General features: G+C 38.4%; 1 pseudogene across 1 annotated transcript; it reads left to right on the top strand.

The window, feature by feature from the left end:
• The first annotated feature begins 12,103 nt into the window (after positions 1–12,103).
• LOC104574492 (cyclin-H-like) lies at positions 12,104–19,264 on the top strand (annotated as a pseudogene). Its single transcript, XR_015914085.1, has 9 exons — positions 12,104–12,220; positions 12,296–12,418; positions 13,065–13,138; positions 13,415–13,621; positions 13,871–14,034; positions 15,821–15,886; positions 16,929–17,044; positions 17,675–17,731; positions 19,175–19,264. The product of XR_015914085.1 is annotated as a cyclin-H-like (transcript).
• The last annotated feature ends 383 nt before the right edge of the window (positions 19,265–19,647 follow it).

Raw genomic sequence — 19,647 nt, 5'->3', positions numbered from 1 at the left:
TGCTGATACACAAAACCCTGTTTTCTTACTGTATTTTCTTTGCTGCAATATTGTCCTTGTACAGCTGCATCACCCTAGTTTTATGCCCCTTCCATAAAGAGTTGTCCTTCAGAGAAGAAGAACAGGCAGACACAAAACTGATTGACAAAGAGAGCGATTTATAACTCTGTGGGAAGACCTATGATGTAGCTGTGCAAACTCTTTCAGGCTGAGAACTCTTCTGGGCAGGGACTGCCTTCAGTATCCAGTGCAAAATGTGCGTCCTTCTCCCCAGAAAACTTGCACATAAAATTGCAGGTTCAATAGCCAGGATTCTTTTCTGAATCAATCTACTGACACAGGACAGGACTTTATGACAAAAAGAGAGAAAGCCTAGCACAGATACTTAGGAAGAAGTGTTGCAAGAGTATGCTAGGCATTTCTATTTATTATTTCCTCATTCAAAATTTAAGACAGAAATGTAAGTGGAAAATAGGATACGATGCAACATGAGATTATCGATATACGTTGTGCTGAACTAACCTAACATCTTTCATTAATAACTAATTTCCTGGTCAAAGGAATTATAATAGACTTCATTTGCATATGGAATCCAGTGAGGCATTTCTTTTTCTGTAAAGCATTTGATATGGTATCAAATGGAAGCTTAAAATGGAAAAGATGAGGATGAATACAAAGACAGCTAATGGACAATAGTCTAGTAATGAAAAGGTGTGAAACAGATGGGAATTTATTCTTCCAAATATCTCCTGGAGAACAAGCTTTGCCTGCGAAAATCAGGCTTTCTAGCCTAGCAGGTAAGTTAGACGATGTTGCACTATTGAGGTTGAAAAGGTTCAGAATGTCATGCAAGTAAAACTATATGATCTTGAGGGACAGAATAGGAGAGCAAAGATGTTAGAAGTAATGTGTTTACCTGTTAATCAGAATTTGTGCTATGAACTTTGAGTCCACATTGAAAATGACAGGAAGGAAAAACGAAGTCCAAAAAACAACACTTGAGGCCATTTGTTGATTGTAGGATGACTGTGATCTAATGAAGATGTGACATAAAAAGTAAACACATTCTAAGTACGTGTTAGAAATTCTTCTTTCAACAGACAGGGTTAATGCCATTATCCAGGGCAAGGCTAAGATGTTAACCAGGATCTCACATACAGTTCTGGTCAAAGAGGAGGAATTCAGACTGGACCTAGTGAAGAGAAAGTATATTTGGATGGTCTGAGAAATAAAGTCTACCTTACAGAAAGCTTAAAGTGCCAGACAAGCTATGGGCTATAAAGGGAAGGAAGAAAATCTGTTTAAGTTAATGAACTATGCTGCTACAAAACCCAGTGTTCTTAAACTGGTCATGTTAAAAGAAGATTGAAAAATAGGTTACTGACCTTTAGGTCAGCAGAATCTAGGACAATCCTCCACTAGGACTACTGGGTCCAAACAATTTAGTAAGGTTTAAGATGAGACCTGAAACTTAGGTATAAGCTTAAATGACAGCAGTGAATGGGTTAGCATGTACAGCTAAATCAGTCATGATCTTGAGCGCTATTTTCCTAGGACAGAGTATTAATTTCCACTTACTAGAGCTTTTGTCCTAACAGCCACACAAAACTGTACCCAAGACAATGGTATTAAGTCACAAATCATCACTTGGGAATACAGTAGTTCCTTTTGTTGATCATTCCAGAGGGCTGTGGTATTACAGGCTGTATCACTGCCTTCTACCTGGTCCTGCCCACTGGAAAAAAAATTGCCCATGATCATTCATCATAACTTCAGTTTTCTGGTTTTGTAAGAGGAAAAAGACTATCTCCTGCCCCCATTAATGCCTAGGGTCTTGGTGCAGTGAATCCCATTCTCCCAAAGTGGTCATAGGGTGGATTGCAATATGACAATGTTCCCGGATGGCTCAGCACGATGATAAAGTAATATGTAATTTTTTGAGAGGCATTCTGAAATGCTCAGATAAAAGATATTATACAATGTGAAAAATAAAATATAATTAAATATACATAGTCATTAAAAATAAGTTTGCTTATAAAAAAGAGGAAAATTAATATAGTATTTTAATCATTAGAACTGCTTCACGGACACATATGGGTAGTAGAAGGTGGTAATTATTCAGATATTTTGGGTAGTCTCTATAGTGATATTCCATAGAATATGTAATTCAGAGGAACAGAAGTCTTACTTCTGTAACCTCTATAACAGCAAAGAAACTGCCTGCCAGGCTACATTTAGATATTTTATGCTCTCAGGATGCCATGCACACAAACTGTACAGTACTTCAGCTAATAAAATAACTGTTCCTAATGGCATGTTATAAACAGCAGATGACAGTTATGGACAGAGAAGATGCTCCCAGCACTCGGAAAGTATTTTTGTGGCATTTTATACTTATCTCTGGTAACAATGTGCTGATGTTGTTCTGCTCTCCAAAACTCTGTTTTACACATGTGCAATGGCTGAGCGGCATTAAAAATTAGGACAGACTGCTTAGGGTTCCTGACTCTCTGTTTGACTCTATTTATATCTCTCTTTCTATATGATGCTTATTGAGAAAATATCAAGGAACTAAACTAGTCATAGAATCATAGAATCGTTAAAGTTGGAAGGGACCTCTAGAGATCATCTAGTCCAAGCCCCCTGCACACGCAGGGTCACCTAGAGCACGTGGCACAGGACTGCATCCAAGCGGGTTTTGGAGATCTCCAGAGAAGGAGACTCCACAACCTCTCTGGGCAGCCTGTTCCAGGGCTCTGTCACCCACACAGGAAAGAAGTTCTTCCTCACACAGAGGTGGAACTTCCTGTGTTTCAACTTGCATCCATTACCTCTCGTCCTGTCACTGGCCACCATGGAGAAGAGCCTGGCCCCATCCTTCCTACAATCACCCCTCAGGTACTTGAACGTGTTGATCAAATCTCCTCTCAGCCTTCTTTGCTCCAGACTAAACAGGCCCAGCTCACTTTTAGTCTGTCCTCATGCGAAAGATACTCCAGTCCCTTAATCATCTTCATGGCTCTCCGCTGGACCCTCTCTAGAAGCTCAATGCCCTTCTTGTATTGAGGAGCCCAGAACTGCCCCCAATACTCCAGGTGTGGCCTCACCAGAGCTGAGTAGAGGGGCAGGATCACCTCCCTCGACCTGCTGGAGACGCTCTTCTTAACGCACCCCAGGATCCCATTGGCCTTCTTGGCCACGAGGGCACACTGCTGCCTCATGGTCAACTTGTTGTTCACCATGACACCCAGGTCCCTCTCTGCAGAGCTGCTCTCCAGAAGGTCAGTCCCCAGCCTGTACTGGTGTCTGGGGTTATTCCTCCCCAGGTGCAGAACCTTGCACTTGGCCTTATTGAATTTCATAAGGTTTCTCACCACCCAGTTGTCCAGCCTGTCCAGGTGGCATTGGCACATGGCATTGCTTTGAAAAGTATTAATTCTTCAGGTACTAGGAACAAGCTAGACAGGGAGAATATCCCTGTACCTTAAAACACACTTATAGCTAAGGTGGAGAAAAGAAGGAAGATTTGGTCTCTCGTAGTTGAAAGACAATGAGCTCCTGGGATTGACGAAATCTCTTACTTTCTTGACCAGAAATTTACAAATGTTCTTTACTTCATATTCCTCTTTCTTCATCTTCAGAGGAAAAAAAACAACTGACAACTGACTGATAAGTGTCTTATTTTCAATAAAAGGATAGTGTGGAAAGAAAGAAATGTAATCTCCTTTCTTCTTTGCAAAAATGACTGTCCTTTAACATGGGAGATGCAGGAGAAGGAATGATAAGGAAGCAAGCCAAATAAGCAAACAGGCTAGCCCTAAAATACTAGGAGAAATTATGGTTATAGTTGTAGAATAAGTAAATACCATAAAGCGGTTAGACTAATTTGACTGTTACATGTAACAGAGGAGCTTTGATTCTGATGGGTTTGCCCATTGTCAGCTTTGGAAACAGTGTTCCATCTCCACATCATTTTATTTCATTTATTTGATGATACAAAGCATCGCTGTCCTTCATAATAAATTTAAAACTGCTACTGGACATGTCTCTGTCACAAGCTCTGGGAGAGATAATGAATGCTCAAACTTGCCTCTCAGTCCAGTTTGTCTCCACCGAATAATGAAGGTTGTGACTCTCTACTAGAAAAAAAGAGAACCTTTCTGAGCACTTTTATTAATATATGAAGGTCTAAGGCCCTCTGCCAATTTCAGACGCTTCCAACTCTTCCAGTTTGCTCTAACTCCAGCAGGCACTACAGATTCAGACTCAGATGTGAAGCATCTAGTTCCTTTATCTGTGGCATTTAGACCAGAGGGCAAAAACCTACCTGATCATCACAGAAGTAGTTTTGTCTGCTTGAACGTGGTCAGTATTGCAAGGGTAACCACTGCTCTGCAAGCCGGGTGTGTAGCCTGTCTATCTCCCTTTCCTTTATCATTGGCTCTTAGGGAGACAACATCACAGCATGGCAAAGGACAGGGCAAGGATGAAACTGGCACTGTAATCTTTCATATCCCAGGTACTCTGATATATAGTGTTCTTAGTATGCCATGACAAAAAGCACATAACCACATAAAGTAATTCTAAGTTTTTTTTTTTTATTTTATTCCTTAGAATGGGAAAGGGAGTTTATGGATCTCTGCAGGCTGTACCCACAACATCAACAAAATTCATCTTTGGTAAAAGTAACCAATCTGTCCTTTTCCTTTCAAGAAATGTCTTAAAGCCCTGTACAATTACATAACAATTTGAAATAGGACCTCAGAAAGAACTTTCCTGGCAAATACTCATAAACTTTGGGTGATTTCACATCAAAACTTATCTTTTCAACAATATTTTGCTCTTTTATTAAAGTGTATGAAAGTCTCAGCTCTGAACTCTGTATAAACTGGTTAAACTGAGATCAGGAACTCGATCTCATGTTGTAGCTCAGATTTATTTACATAAGTAGTATGTGTCTGTGCTAACTAAACACACAGAATGATCAAACAGCACACTATTTTTGCTAGCCATAAACCTTAAATAAAGTGTTCAAAAAACCTAAATCAAAAGTGTCCTACACAAAGCTCTAGGCTGGAAGTGGGCCTGTTGGATGTATTTATGCAGCCTTCAGACTATTTCCTTATACTGCAGTTTCTAAACTCTCATTTTTGAAGTAAATTTCACAAACATTTGGTTGTAAAGAAATCCTAGCAAACATGCAACAACCGTGTGGCTCAGTGGTACAAATCCTCAGACTCATCTAATTTCAGGGTATCAACAGTTCAGAAATCCAGTGATGACTTTGCAGCATCAGCATCGATAATTTAACCATATCTGTATCAGATGGTATATTGAGAGTGAAGTCAGCAGGAGGAATGGAGTTGAGAAGAAATGAAAACAGAAATATCAAGACGTATCAAGTCAAAGTAAGGAAATGGAAGAGAGAAATTGAGAAGGCAAATCAAGAAACAAGCAGCAGCAATATTTCTCAATGAATGATTCAGGACATGTCAGTGAAGAATGGCAAAAATAACAACTACTTCACTGGAAAAAAAAGCCATGCTTGGCCCTTGGTCTTTAGGCAAATCTTTCACTGACTTCAATAGATATTCTGCACTGTAGCAAAAGGAGTATGCAATTCTGACTACCCAGAAGGAATTCAACAGTGAATTAATTTAGGGAATGATTGTAATGTTCTTAATTTAAAAACAAACATGTCTGCCTTAGCATATTTAATTTTGGTTCACTTGATTTCTGATTTCTTTGAGATCATATGCAAAAGACTTTCTCTGAGATGTAAAAAATGCAAAGGTCAGGTATTTCACAATGTTTTTTTCTGGTCCCTTTTGTCTTTTCTAAAGCCTGTATTTCAGCCCAGAATTCTAATGCTTATGTCCTTATATTGCATATGCAATGTAAGTGAATTATAGCTACATTCATATATATTACTATACTGCTTTGAATGACCAGCATATTTTGCTACACTAATACAGAACAGTGCTCTTTCTCCAAAATAATGTGACATATTGGTGAGACCAAATCCAAAATAAAGTACTTCTTAGCATAAGCAAGAGAGGTAAGAATCTAGGTCTAACTAGTATTTCGGTTTTAGGACAATTAATAGTCAAATAAAGCAAGATCAAGTAGAAGTCACTATGATACTATATTCATATATTCAATAGCGTGAGGACTGAAACATACTAGTTCAAACATTAAATTTAGGACTACTGACAATTTCTCAGTAACATTAAATATAGCAAATATTAAAATCACTTTAATACAGGATGTGGTAATAAATTTTTGAGTAGTGTCTTCCGCTCTCAGACTTCTAATCCTCTCCAAGAACATCAACAACTTTAACTCCTTCTTCCTTTCAATGTATTACCATCCTGCTTGGCTGTGTAATAAGAGTTGGTATCTGCACTTAGGCTTCATGGGAAATTAATTAGCCCAATTCTCAAGTGAATTATGGGAAAACTGAATTCTCTCTCTCTAAAATCACTATGAATTGGGTCACTGATTTGAATGGAAAGAGCATTAGCTCCCTGGATTAAAAAATGTTAGGCATGTGTAAAGAAAATGAGAGGAGGAAAATACACTCAAAGACAACAGTTTAAAACTGTAGGTACCTGAAAGCAAATTTCCTTGGCAATAACTTCCCAAAACTCAGACTCTTTGAACTTATAAAATTTTAAATAGACTATTTTTAAAACCCAGGAAAATATTTTTAGCATTATATCACAGGTAACCTCTGTTGCTTCACCGTTCACACAATCTTGAATAAATTTCCCTTTATTATTTGGGGAAATGCTGCTCCTCTGAGCTCCTCCACAGTTTTAGAATATATGTGACACTAATTTTTCTGCATTTTTCCATCTTTGATTTATGCTAGTGAAAACATTGCAGTGTGCACTATAATAAAACATATAATAATCCACTATAATAAGTATGGTTTATATCTCCTTTACGGTATCAATATAATTCTTTAACGTTCAGAGGCCATTGTATAGCATTTTCATTTGTAGTTGTTAAAAAAGGAAAAAAAAAAAGGTAGGTTAATTAGTATCAATCTCAAATGAAATATCATGTGTCCCATGTCAGATGGCAAGTCAGCAACAGAGGCCCTGATTTCTAATTTCCAGTCTATCGGATCATATGTTAGAAACCATAATTTGCCCTTCATGACAATCACGACGGGAACATAATTTTATCGTGGCATTAAACATTTTATAATGATTTCAACAGAGAAAGCAATTTCTAAGCAAAGATATTGAAAACCCTTCTCCTCTTTCAAACATTCCATAAAGAAATAAGGAAAACACTCATTACATTCCCTCATCCTAATTCTTCATTCTCTATTAGGCAGAAACAATTTTATTTTTTTCTTACACATTACAAAACAAAAAGCTCCTGTTGAGTACTATGGCAACAGTACTTGTGAGAAGACCTCACATGCAAAAGTGACTGAACTCAACCAGCTATTTCTTTGAAGGGCTAAAGGTCTGAGGAGTTAGGAGCCAAAAATAATAAATAAATAATAAATAAAATAAAGATTGTCCATCAAGGAGATAAGCACTGTATGGGGTCCACACTGCACCCTATGATGACCACATATTTTACTCAGCAGATGGTACCCACATCTCTGAGACCCATCTATAAAACCATATTTCTCTCTCCATGCAATCTTCAAATCTGTCACCTCCCATCACACACTTTTCTCAAGGAAACTCTTATCTTCCAGTAAGTGGATATGGGTGAAACTTTATCCTTAAGAGCACTCCGCACTGTTCAGATAATACATGGGAGGAATCTCTCTGTGGCATTTTCTGATACAAGCAAGTTAGTTATGCTCCATTTACTATTACATATTCTTGCTCATGTTTAGCAAAGGATTCTTGATTTCTGAGCCAAATTAGCTTTAGCCCAGGATAGTGGATGCTACTTATATCTTCAGGTAATTTTTCTGAGTAATTGCTGAGTGCATTTTCAAAAGCCCAGGCAACTGGATGATATTTATTATCTCACAAGTTTTGTTCTGTTATTTTACTACTTGTTCGGTTCTGAACACACATGCACGTGATGCTTAACACCAGAAGAAAACATATTTAGAGTCTGCAAAGATTTACATTTGATTGGATAGAGCAACTGATAATAACTTATACAGATAGTTATGAAGAATAATGCTGTATTTCTAATTCTCTTGCATATGGACAATTTGCCCTACAAGCAGATCTGAATTTTACAATTAAGTTGCTGTATTTTTGAGCTTTAGATTTAAGTTTCTGAAACAACTTCCACTTGTTGTAATATCTTTCTCATTTATGTAAAGAACTACTTTATTCCTACTGTATACATGCTTAGTGTAACCCACGTAATTCTTAGATTTTGTCACTTGCATAAAACTCAATTACACTGCATCATTTGTACTTTTTGTTAACTGTTTGAATTAAGGGACAATAATTCAAAATGGTGTTGATGTGAGGAGTGCTATAGTTAAAGCACAAAACTAGAAATTGGGAACTCTTGGTTCTGCATGTAGCTTTGTAACAGACTTGCATGGGAGCTTGGCTTAGCATTTTATGATCACATTTTCAATTGGGTCATTTAAATTTGCTTATCTCCACTATCATTAGATGCACAAACAGAAGTGTACTTCTTTTGGTATCTTTACTATCTAGTTATCTATAGTCCTTGAAAATCAAACTGTATCTTATTTTAGCTAGAGATTTCACATTAAAGTTCAACTGTTAAATTTAAATATAAAGAAGTGTCAGATTCTGACTCTGCAGATGTTAAAAACATTCCTTATATAGATTAGGAAAAGCATTTTCCACATTTCAGAGCATCAGAAAGCATTTTAACTACTGACCCTACAAGCACCTGCATGTGTTTAACCAGAAGCATCTAATTATCTCACTCATTTCAAATACATGTGCAGGAATAGTTAGAATTTGGTTGCCAAAGCAGAGAGGCTATAAAATGTTGCTTTCATAACTTAATTGGCTATGTCATTATTATTTTAGAGAGCAAGGAAGTGCTGAAGAACCTAAAGGGAGTAAGTATGAACCTGTAGGCTGTTAGGGATTAAACTGAAAGAGAAGCTGAGATTGCTGTTACTCTGTTTTTTTTTTTTTTTCCCCCTCCAAAGTTATCAAGTTATCATTATCCTTATATGACATTTTCAAGAAGCCCTGAAACTTTAATTTTTGATCTGCAGCTCTGGAGCATCCTATCTTTAGCAGGAACAGCATGAATGTCAGGACCCTTGTCATTTTTAAATGTGGTCTTTTAAACAATAATGAAAAAGGAAGTCAGAGGGGCAAAAAGTTTACAAACTAAGATCATGGAAAGAATGTTTTGAAAGCTAGGTATGCTCTGTCTTGGAAAAAAAAAACTCTGAATAGTAACTAGATATCAATGTTATTAGTCTCCTTATTTAAAGGAAACTGAGTAATTATCAAAAATCTAAACAGCAACAGTGAAAATATTCAAAATATTGGAGAGAACTGCCTGACTGGTGAAGCAATGGGACAAGCAACTAAGACAAGCTGTTAATCACTGTCAGAGATATTCATGGAGACTATATATCAAGTTATGGGATCTGATTTAACAATATTGAAATCAATCCTGACATTACATAGGAGCAGAGACTAGAAGAATCAGTAGAGGAACATTTCTTCTCACATATTTCTGTGAAAACTCACCAAGATTGATTTCATTTGGTATAACATAAGTGATTTCTTTCTTTTTTTTTTTTTAATACTAACTGTATTATTATTTGATGCTGATAAATTACATAGTTTTATAGCTTCCTAGAGATGAAAACTAAACAGTAATGTGCATTGGGAGCAAGTGACTTTCATTTCAATGTCAGCACACTTCATGGCACTTTTAAGAAGTTTAAGGCAGAAAGTTGTGTTTTATAGTTATGCATTACTGTAACAAAAATATAAAGGTAAGACTGTTTTATTGCATTATGAGATAAAACTCCTGTAATGTCAGCATTCTAGGGCCTCCAGCATCTCATGTCACACCGAGCTGTCATGCATGGCAACAAGTCCTTTTGCTATGTGATTATTCACAAGAAAAAAAAATCATTTCAATTTCCAGGGTTTCCTATAACTTAAGATAATCCATGATGCAGTCATTTTGTGCCAGATCCCTATAAAAGCTAGAACTTTATTCCAAAGGACTCAATAAATATTATTTTTGTGATGTTCTGCAAATAAAAGCAGTACTCAGTATGGAGATGTGTCTACATCTGATCTAGCTGCACCCTTTTTTCATGTATTTTGTTCTTTCCTCTATTTTTCCCCATCTTTCCTCTTTTTTTTTTTCCCCACTTCATTTCAAGATATATATAAAAGTGAAAAAACGAACATTTGCTTTACAGTGTAAGCCATTTTTTTTCTCATTGTACCTCTGCCCATTTCACTATACATATTATTCCTACTCCCTTGTAATACTTTCTAGTTTCTTTCTTCTGGTTCAGTTCTTTTTTTCTATAGCTTTGCTGAAAAAAAAAGAGGGGGAAAAAAAAGCCTCTATTTTGGTAATAATCAGTATTTTAGATATTTTACATAGCTGACTAAACTCTCAAATCTTTAAGTTTTTGGAACATATATAGGTACACACAGGAAGTACGAGTCAATACAGTCTTGATTCTGAAAGAGCAATTTTTCACCATCACATGTAATGAAGTTGAGAATCTTCTGCCTACCTGTACACATGCTCAAATGGAGCTCTAGTTTTGAACTTGCAAGGTTAGCTGGATCAAATGTAAGTATCCTTGGAGCATCCAGTTGTCTGTGGGTCACACAGTGCATTTGGGACAAGCCTGTGTTAGTGATAGTAGTATTCTGAATGATAACTAGCATCTTTCTTTTCCCCTACACCGATTCTGCCAATGATTTTAGAATGTTTATTATATTCGGCATCCATTATCAGGGTTATGACAAAGCTTTCAAGTTCCTGGAGCCCAAAGCTGCCTGATTTTATTGTAAAAAAAATACATAAAATTCCATCATTCTCTCTATCCGGACCCCTATACAGGCCCTTAGTCAGTTCCCTGACTGGATCAGGTGACTGCAGGTGCATTTCCCACTCCTTCAAGCAAATTCCACTTCAGCACTGCCAGGAGTTCAAGATTGGGAGCCATAACCACTTCGTCAGTTGCTTTTGAGCACACCAGGTCACTGGCCCCATGCGGCATGCAAGCAGCATGAGCTTGGAGCAATTCTCCTTTCAACCCTGAGGAAGCACAGGCTCTTCTGAGGGACTCAGCTCACAATGCTGGCCTTTTAGCGATTCACATCCGACATGGAGCTGAGCTCCATGCTCTGCCCAGGCTCAGGTTAAACTACTTTGCATTAGACACCTTGACCTTTGTACTGCATTCAGAAAAACTGTTGTCAGTGCACGCTGTGAATTCCAGCTCCTGGCTGCAAGTGTGAAAGCTCTGGGAAGCGTGTCCCCTAAACTATGTTTTACAGATTTGTGGCCATCAGAGGGGATATCCCACACTGTATAGGGCTCCTGGCCATCCAGGCAATGTTCACAGCATCCAGCCCTCCAGACTCCCCTTGCTATTGCATCCTCTGCACACAGTGCTGAAGACAACCGGCAACCTATCCTCCTCATCAGGGATTGCCAGGTAAGCCTGGGAACCCACAGTAAAGGGCTGCCTTGACACCCACCACCGTGCCTTTGTTGGGAGCAATAAACCCAGACCAAGCATCTCCTAATTAACCTTCTTCTGATTACTGCCACGAATATGAATGGTTTTCTCATGGTTTTCATCGAGGGATTTGATTTCACAGAGGGGTTTTCAAGGCCCTCGAGATGACGAGGACCAACAGTCGTGGCGCTAACGGTCGCTGCATTAACGGTCGTGGGCGCTCGCGAGCTGCCACGGCGCTCGCGCGCCGCCTGCAACTACAGCTCCCGACACGCGCCACGGCCGCGCAGCCTGCCGGGAGGAGCGCGCCCGCAGGGGCGGGGCGGGGCGGTGCATGCTGGGGTGGCAGGGTGGGGTGGAGCGTGCGGGGAGCTGTAGTGCGCGGAGCTGTAGTGCGCGCGGTGCGTGCGCAGGTACGGGAGTTGTTGTCGGGTGGCTGCCATGATGTACTACAGCAGCACGCAGTGCCGGCAGTGGAATTTCCGCAGTGAGGAGGAGCTGTCGCGCTGCCGGGCCGAGGCGAACCACAAGTTCCGCGGCAAGGCAGCAGCAGGCGGTAAGGTGCGGCGCTGGGGACGGGTAGGGCGCCGCGGCGGCGGGTGGCGCCGGACTCAGGAGCGGTTTTGTTACCCAAAGATTCAGCAGGCTGGCACCTTCTTTCTGGAGCCGCATGAGGAGCTGGCGATATGCAAGTACTAAGAAAAAAGGCTACTGGATTTCTGTGCTGTCTTTAAGCCTTCTATGCCTCGGTCTGTGGTGGTAAGGAGACGTGTTTGGGCTTTGCCTTCTGAAAAGCAAGCTTCCCTTAGTACCACCGCAGGCCCTTCTGTCAAGAAGGGGTTGTTTGGGGCATTACTGTTTCTCTAGTGTGCTTTGATGTGCTTACAGTGAGCAGTGTGTGCGGTGTGATGACTAATGAAGCTACAAGTGTTGTCCCTCAATGTCTCTTGTTCCTGCATTTGCTGCTTGCTTGTTTCTGAAAGTACAAACATTCTTTGAGTGTTAATTCCCCCCCCCCCCCCCACACACAGTATAGCAGTACTTCAAAAATTGGTTTTGCTTTTTTGTCTGTTTTCTGTGAGATAATGTTGTTGAATGCATGCTGGTTACATGCTCATGGGGTTCAAATCAAATTGGAAATGTAGCTGGAGGAAAGAGCCTGGGTCTGGATTTGAATCTGCCATCTGGAAGATAAATTAACCAAACTACCACTTTGTAAGATCCTTATAGGAGTAATATTAGACTGTGAGGTACTTATTAACATGGCAACATGTGCTTCTACTTGTAGCCCTAGTATTTTCTTTGGCTTTACTGTATACTTAAAAAAAAATGTAAACAGAACAAATAATTTTAAGTACAGGAGCAAAACTAGACTTACTTTTCCCCTTCCTCCTTTTTAATTTAGGGGACAGCTTGTATGTATTTCAAGTGCTTTTACCTCAATAACTCAGTGATGGAGTATCATCCTTAGATAATAATGTGAGTTATCAACACACCTTGAGTTACTGTATTCAGTAGAACACTAAGGAGCATGTTTATACTTGTAGAAGATGGAAGAAATTAGAAAAGAAGTTAAAGAGCTTAAATACAAGTAAAGATAGAAAATAGTCACTTTCCAATTGGAGAAGCTTACCATGTTCTAAACATGGTGTTCTGAAGATTTGAATTTTCTGAATGAGTTTTTGATAATGAGGTGGGTGCTGACGGATATTAGTTTTTCACTTTTTTTTTTTTTTTTCTTCCTCTCTTCTCAAGGCTTACATGTACATTTTTAGCATGCAAAGTAGATGAATTTAATGTGTCTGGTGCACAGTTTGCTTTCTCAGCCCTCTTGAGCAGGAAAAAACTCTTGAACAGATACTGGAATATGAACTACTACTAATTCAGCAGCTGAACTTCCATCTTATTGTGCACAATCCATAAAGACCATTTGAAGGCAATACTGTTTTATATGCTATGTATGTCATAGGCATACATAGGCAATACAAACACCTTTAGGATCATATTAAAAGAGCTAAGTTGCTTGGAAAGATCTAGATCCTAACATGATAGATAGGCAAGTGTCTGAAATGAAATCTATGTTAGGGTCTCTAAGCATTTTGGGTTGCATTTCAGAATAAGATGACCTGCTGCTTTTGTTTTGTTGATTTGTTTTGAACTTGTGAAGATCAGGAGCAGCTTCCTGATTTCATAAATACTTACTCTTTTAAGACTTGTTATCCAATGCTGGAGAATCCTGAAATTTTGAGGAAAAGAGCCGATGACTTTCTTAATCAAGTAGCTCTGACGGATGCGCATCTGCTCTTTACTCCCTCACAAATAGCTCTCACTTCTATATTATTTAGTGCTTCAAGAGCAGGAATTAATATGGAAAGGTAGGCTTTATTTTTCTTCATAGGTATGCTTTAAGCACTTCCTTCCTGCATTGTAACAATATATTGCAAGCAACTTATTTTGGTTTAGGCATTCCGAAGTAGTAAGTGAAAGTATGTATTTACTGCTCATTAGCACATCTGGTGCATTCTTTAATGAAAACTGAAGCAAGCTATTTTTCTTTTTTGGTTCCAAAAGTAGGAGATGTATAGTTAGCTGTGACAGATATGCTCCTTCCCCAGCTCATCCTGACTTCTCACACATAGCCCTGTTCAGGTGTTAACTACCACATTATCTGATCCTGGTAGTTGCCTCCCTGATTTCTTTCCCCACCCAGACATTAACCATCAATAACAGTCCTGATGGCCCTATCCTGATGGGGAGATGAGGCTAACTGGGAGTACACCAGCCAACAGTCATTTCTGAATTGAAAGAATGACTATCAGTCAATCATCTTATCCCATAAATACGGAGACAGCCCAAGAGCCCCTTGAGCTCTCCTTGCATGGCAGTGGGCTGCATGCCAGGATCTCCCCTTGAGCAGGGATGCCTCTCAAGGATACTCCTCGAGGTTAAGAGATCCTTCCCACTACAGATTTGTGGTAAGTGACTATAGCCCGCTTCTCTTTTTTCTGAACTGTAAACTTTACTTTGTAACTGTGCACAAATCCCTTAGTCATAAACTGTTGACCAGGTCTGGGACTAGGACTGGATCTGGCCGCACCCAGACTCCTCTCAGAAGGAGTTTGGAAAGCAAGGGGGTCCAATCTGAACCTCGTGACCCAGTGGGAGGGTGTCCTTGGTAATTCTGTGTGTATCTTGAACCACCATGCAGTAACTAATAAGTGACCTTGCCGTAGAATCTCGCGAAACCATTGTCATTACCAATAAAACCTATTCCTATTTCTTTCCTGCAAGTGCTTTGTGTCACTCACCCCTGCAGTGACACTGAGCTTTTTTTCTTTTCTTTCTTTTTTAAGTCAAAGGGAAATTCTTTTTAACTGACAGCTAGGTATGCAGGAACAGTGAACTGTATTTGGTTGCCTCATCAATGTGATTTCCTTAAAAACGGACTAACTAAAAGGTGCTATTTTAAATTGGTGGCTTTTTAAAAGAGTGAGTTGGTGTGGGGAATGCCCTGTGCTATGTTCACTATCCTCTAAGAATAACATAAAAATACTCAGGTCCTTATCCAAACTTTAAAGTTGCTGATTTAATTCCTAAATATATAATTCTTTTTATGCCGTGATTTAGAAAAGCATGCTTAGGAAAAGAACCTAGAGTAATTTGTAAACAATTTTGGAATTGGAGCATGGGAACTTTGTTTGCATGTTCATGAAAAGCTAAATCTTAGTCTGGTCACTTGTTATTCCAAGCAAGCTTGGCAGCTGCTAGGTGTGATGGAAAATAATGTTGCAGTTGCATTGAAACTACAAGAGCAGTGATACTAAAAGAGCAGCTGTCAGTTTACAGAAATTATTTTCTTGGTGGCCTTTTGCTTCAGACTGGAAGCTACAAGTAATAAGTCTCTTTATGTCTGTATATTAACTAAGGTTTAAGGTAATGCACATTGGAAGATCTTGGGATTTTGGAGTTTTGTAATCTATCCATAAGTCCATGCTTTCCCTAGAAAAGGAAAGACTTCTTATGGAACTTGGTGAGGACTGTTGCTTGAATTGGTTGGAGTTTACTCTGTATTTACTCTGTGTTTTTATTAATTAGTAGTAGCTGACAAAAGTAAGTGACATGTTTTAAGAACTTCAGACTTAATCTTTCATTTTTCTTTAGTTATTTATCAGAAAGTCTTATGTTGAAAGAGAACATCCTTAACCAAGCTACTAGATGGCATGAAATGTAAGTAAACATTGGAAAAATAGGATAAACTATATCTCTAAAGGAAAAATTCTTTTCTCTCAAGCTTTGAGCAGAAAAAAAAATGTTCTTTAAATAGAGATAGCATTAATTTAAATAAATCATGTACAATAAAATGAAGAACTCTGCAGGAAGCAAATGTAGCAAATGCTGAAAGTTAGCTTTGACATAAGCAAACAAAGTTAAAGCAAAAAAGGCCTGATGAGCTGTAGTCATTTAAATGCTGGTGAATAACTTTGCACTTTTGAACACAAGTCTGTTTTGGGCACTAGATACTTCTATTGTTTAAGTCTTAAAATAAAATACTTCCTTTCACTGTGATTTCAAGTGTAGCTTCTGGCAAAGGCTGTATGTAACTACTACTGCCACCAGAGGGTGCTTTTTCTTAAATAAATCATTAAAGCTAAGTGACCTGCTAGGATTTATCTCTCATTTATTTACATTTTGTAGACTATAAAAATGGTTTGAAAGAGGTTTAAGTTTTTGCTTGGAAAGGATTGTGGTTGTTCTACATTCTATGGTTATTAAGCTTAATATACAAAAGGCTGAATTAGGAATTTTTCAGGAAGTAGTCAGTTCTATAATGTCTCAAGTGAAGAGTGGGAGCATCAAGAACTTAGTCTTTCAACTAAGTTGAATTTAGTAGTGAATATATCATGCTAGTCACCGGTGTCTACACTTAAAAATAAAGTGGATTTGTAAACATAAGATATTCTTTCCTTCCTACTGGCCAATCTAGTTTTCCTGTTTCCATCAGTAAGAAGCAGAGGGAAACTGGGCTCACTTTGCTTTCCTTGTATGTTGTCCTGATTTTGGTGAAGTCTTTTTAGTAGAAACTGCTCAAAGTTTTTTACTGTGCTCACTCTTATAAAGAGGGAGGGAACTGTAAAGTATTGGCCCAAGCTTAAGTATAAGGGATAAGCAATGACCGTAGCCATAGGACTGATAGATAGTACCTTGTGTAATTCACAGGGTGGAGAAGAAATTGTTTAATTAGCTTAAGGCTGTGTTGTTGCCACCATAGGCATGAAAAATCTCATAAAGAAATATGAACTACCAAGGCCTGAAGAGGTTGCTGCTCTAAAACAAAAATTGGAGAAATGTCACAGCTTGGACCTTTCACTTAATATAAACCCATAAGTAGATATTTAACACTTCCTCCTCAATGCTTTAACTCTTTAACTTTTTTTTTTTTTTTTTTTTTTTTTTTTTTTTTTTTACTATTTTGGAAACTTTACTTTTCCCTTATCTGCATAAGCGAATGAAAATTAAAACATCTAAATAAGGATGTTTGTTCAAAAACAAACATGCTGCGTGAGTTTCTGCTACTACTTTAAAAGTCTTGATTCTTCGTTTCCAGTAGTGCTGTGAGCATAAATACATTTTTTGTGCTGACAGCAAGCAGGAGTAGTATTTATTTGGGTCTGGAGTTCAGGATGGCTTTTAACACTTGGCCTCTTGATATCATATATAATGCCAATTAATGGCTTCAAAATCACTTAATTGAAAGAAAAATTGTTTAAAGGGTTAATGTCATCTTAAGGCATCTATATGTGGACTGTTCAACTTAAGTGCTTGATTTCTGCTTTCTGTATTCTGCCCTTTTCACTTTAGTACTCAGAACTGCAAGCATCTAGCAAAATATTAATTTAGACCTTAATAGCGTGATATGTGGCAAATTAGATTATGTGCCTATTGTAAATGCTATGGCCAAAGAAGGCTCTAAAAATGCTTATATATTTCACTTTTTTCTGGTTGGGATCTAGGAAGAAATGGAAAGGTTATGAAGATGATGAATATATAACAAAGAAATCTAAAATGGATGAGGTCAGTAAGTTTACTGTACAAATACTGCTTTTTTACCCTCTTAATTACTGCCAACACAAAAATGACACAACTAGTGACTTTTTTTTAACCTCAGTTAGTATTAATTTAGATGCTGCTGAGATTTTTCAGCTGGTTGCTTTAAAAAAAAAAAAAAAAAAGACAAATCTAGCTTTAACAGTTCTGTTTAGATCTACCAGTTTATTGCTGATGTTAATACTACTACAAAGAGCATAATACCAATACAGATGGAGAGCTCATTAATTTGATATGTTAGAAGGACTCCACAAAGTCCTGAGTGGCCATAGATGACTAAGCTGCCAAAGTAATGAAGCTGTAAAAAGGGCTTCTAGTAAAAGGCTTTACTCTGAGTGCTTAGGATTTTGTGCATAGTCCTTAGTAATGAAGAAGGATGAGATAAACCTCAAACAGGTGTTCAAAGGGGCTGATAAAAAGCCTGAGACTGTATGGCTTTTAGAGTGTGTGGGGATAAACAGCTTTATTTAATAGTAGCAACTTGCTTACCTGCTTGTTCAACTAGGGGGTGCTAAATCCTGGACATAAGGAACACAGGGTTGAGCTTTTCTAATTCTTTTATGAAAAACATGAGGACAGAGTTGTAGGAGCAAGAAGTTAGACCCCTTTAATGAGTTGGATACATTTCTATCCTGTGCTCTGGGATGAGCTACTATTAGCTGAGAATAAAGTCTTCCCTCTGCTACATTTACTTGACTGAATCATTTCTTTTTCCTTTCCCTAGTATTGAGCACTAACTAATAAATACAGTTGAGGGGGCTATATATATATATATATCTGTATATCCCTTATGATTCCAGAAAGAAAAACTTAATTGGAGTTTTACAACTAGCTAGGGAAAGCATAAAGATTATTATGCTGTGCTCACAGATAGATGTGGGAGGGAACATCCTCTAAGTTCTTCAGCAATTGTTGGCCATGCGGCCTTAAGTCAGGCTCCCTTTCAGATTCTCCTGATGTGCTTAATAGGAATTTTATCTCATTCATTAGAGTTGAGAGCATTAGAGTGCTAGTGCATCTTAGCGCAGGATGTATTAGACTTCATGTCCACTTAGAGCTCTTGTCCATGTTGCTTCCTCATTAGCAGCATTAAGAGAGTAGGTGTGTAATACAACACAGGCCCTGTTCTCCACCTTTCCTCCAGAAGTCCCCCTGCAAATAGGAGTGTCAAGTAAGCTGGATTAGGACAAAGCAATCTTGCAGTATGATTAAAAGTAGTTCAAGTTTACTACTTAAATATTTGTTAGTAATAGTAGCTGAGGTTGAAAGATACCCCTATGAAGAATTTTAACAATTTAATCAGTAACTGTCAGGTGCAGAAGTTTTTACTAGATAGTGTGCAGCGGTAGCATGTATGTGTAGCTATTTACTGTGTGGCCCACCTAATGGTTCTTTCTTTTCTTCTGCTAGGAAGAATGGACTGATGATGTTGCAGATTCACTATAAATCCTCAAGGAAGCTGGTCTTCTATTCCAACTGCCAGGACCTATTCAGGCTCCCCTGCTGTGGAGTGCCTGGTCATAGTAGGACTCTCAACATATACCACAGGTTTCTTACAGGGGTGTGGGAGGTACTTGTTCTTTCAGTTTTAATGTCTTTATTATAAGCATATGACACTTACTGCAACTGCAGCTAGTTACTTTAGCAAACACTCATGTGTAATGTATTCTTAAAGGCAGTTGTCATTCAGGGAAGAATTTTAGCTTTGGAACAGTCTGATATTTGACTCTAGTTACTGCTGTACTGAATTTCTAGACTTACCACACCTCAGCACAGTGGATAAATAAAAGCAGGAGATGTCAGGTGTGGATGCCTAAATGATTTAGACCAGAAGTGCTGCCTTGTCTCAAATTTGTCCTTGAAATACAAAATGGGTCTACTGC

This window comes from Tinamus guttatus, unplaced genomic scaffold (genome assembly GCF_059628265.1).
Source record: "Tinamus guttatus ecotype Peru unplaced genomic scaffold, ASM5962826v1 Tinamus_guttatus_pri_ptg000844l, whole genome shotgun sequence".
Classification (NCBI taxonomy): domain Eukaryota; kingdom Metazoa; phylum Chordata; class Aves; order Tinamiformes; family Tinamidae; genus Tinamus; species Tinamus guttatus.
This window is presented reverse-complemented; position numbering and strand designations above follow the sequence as displayed.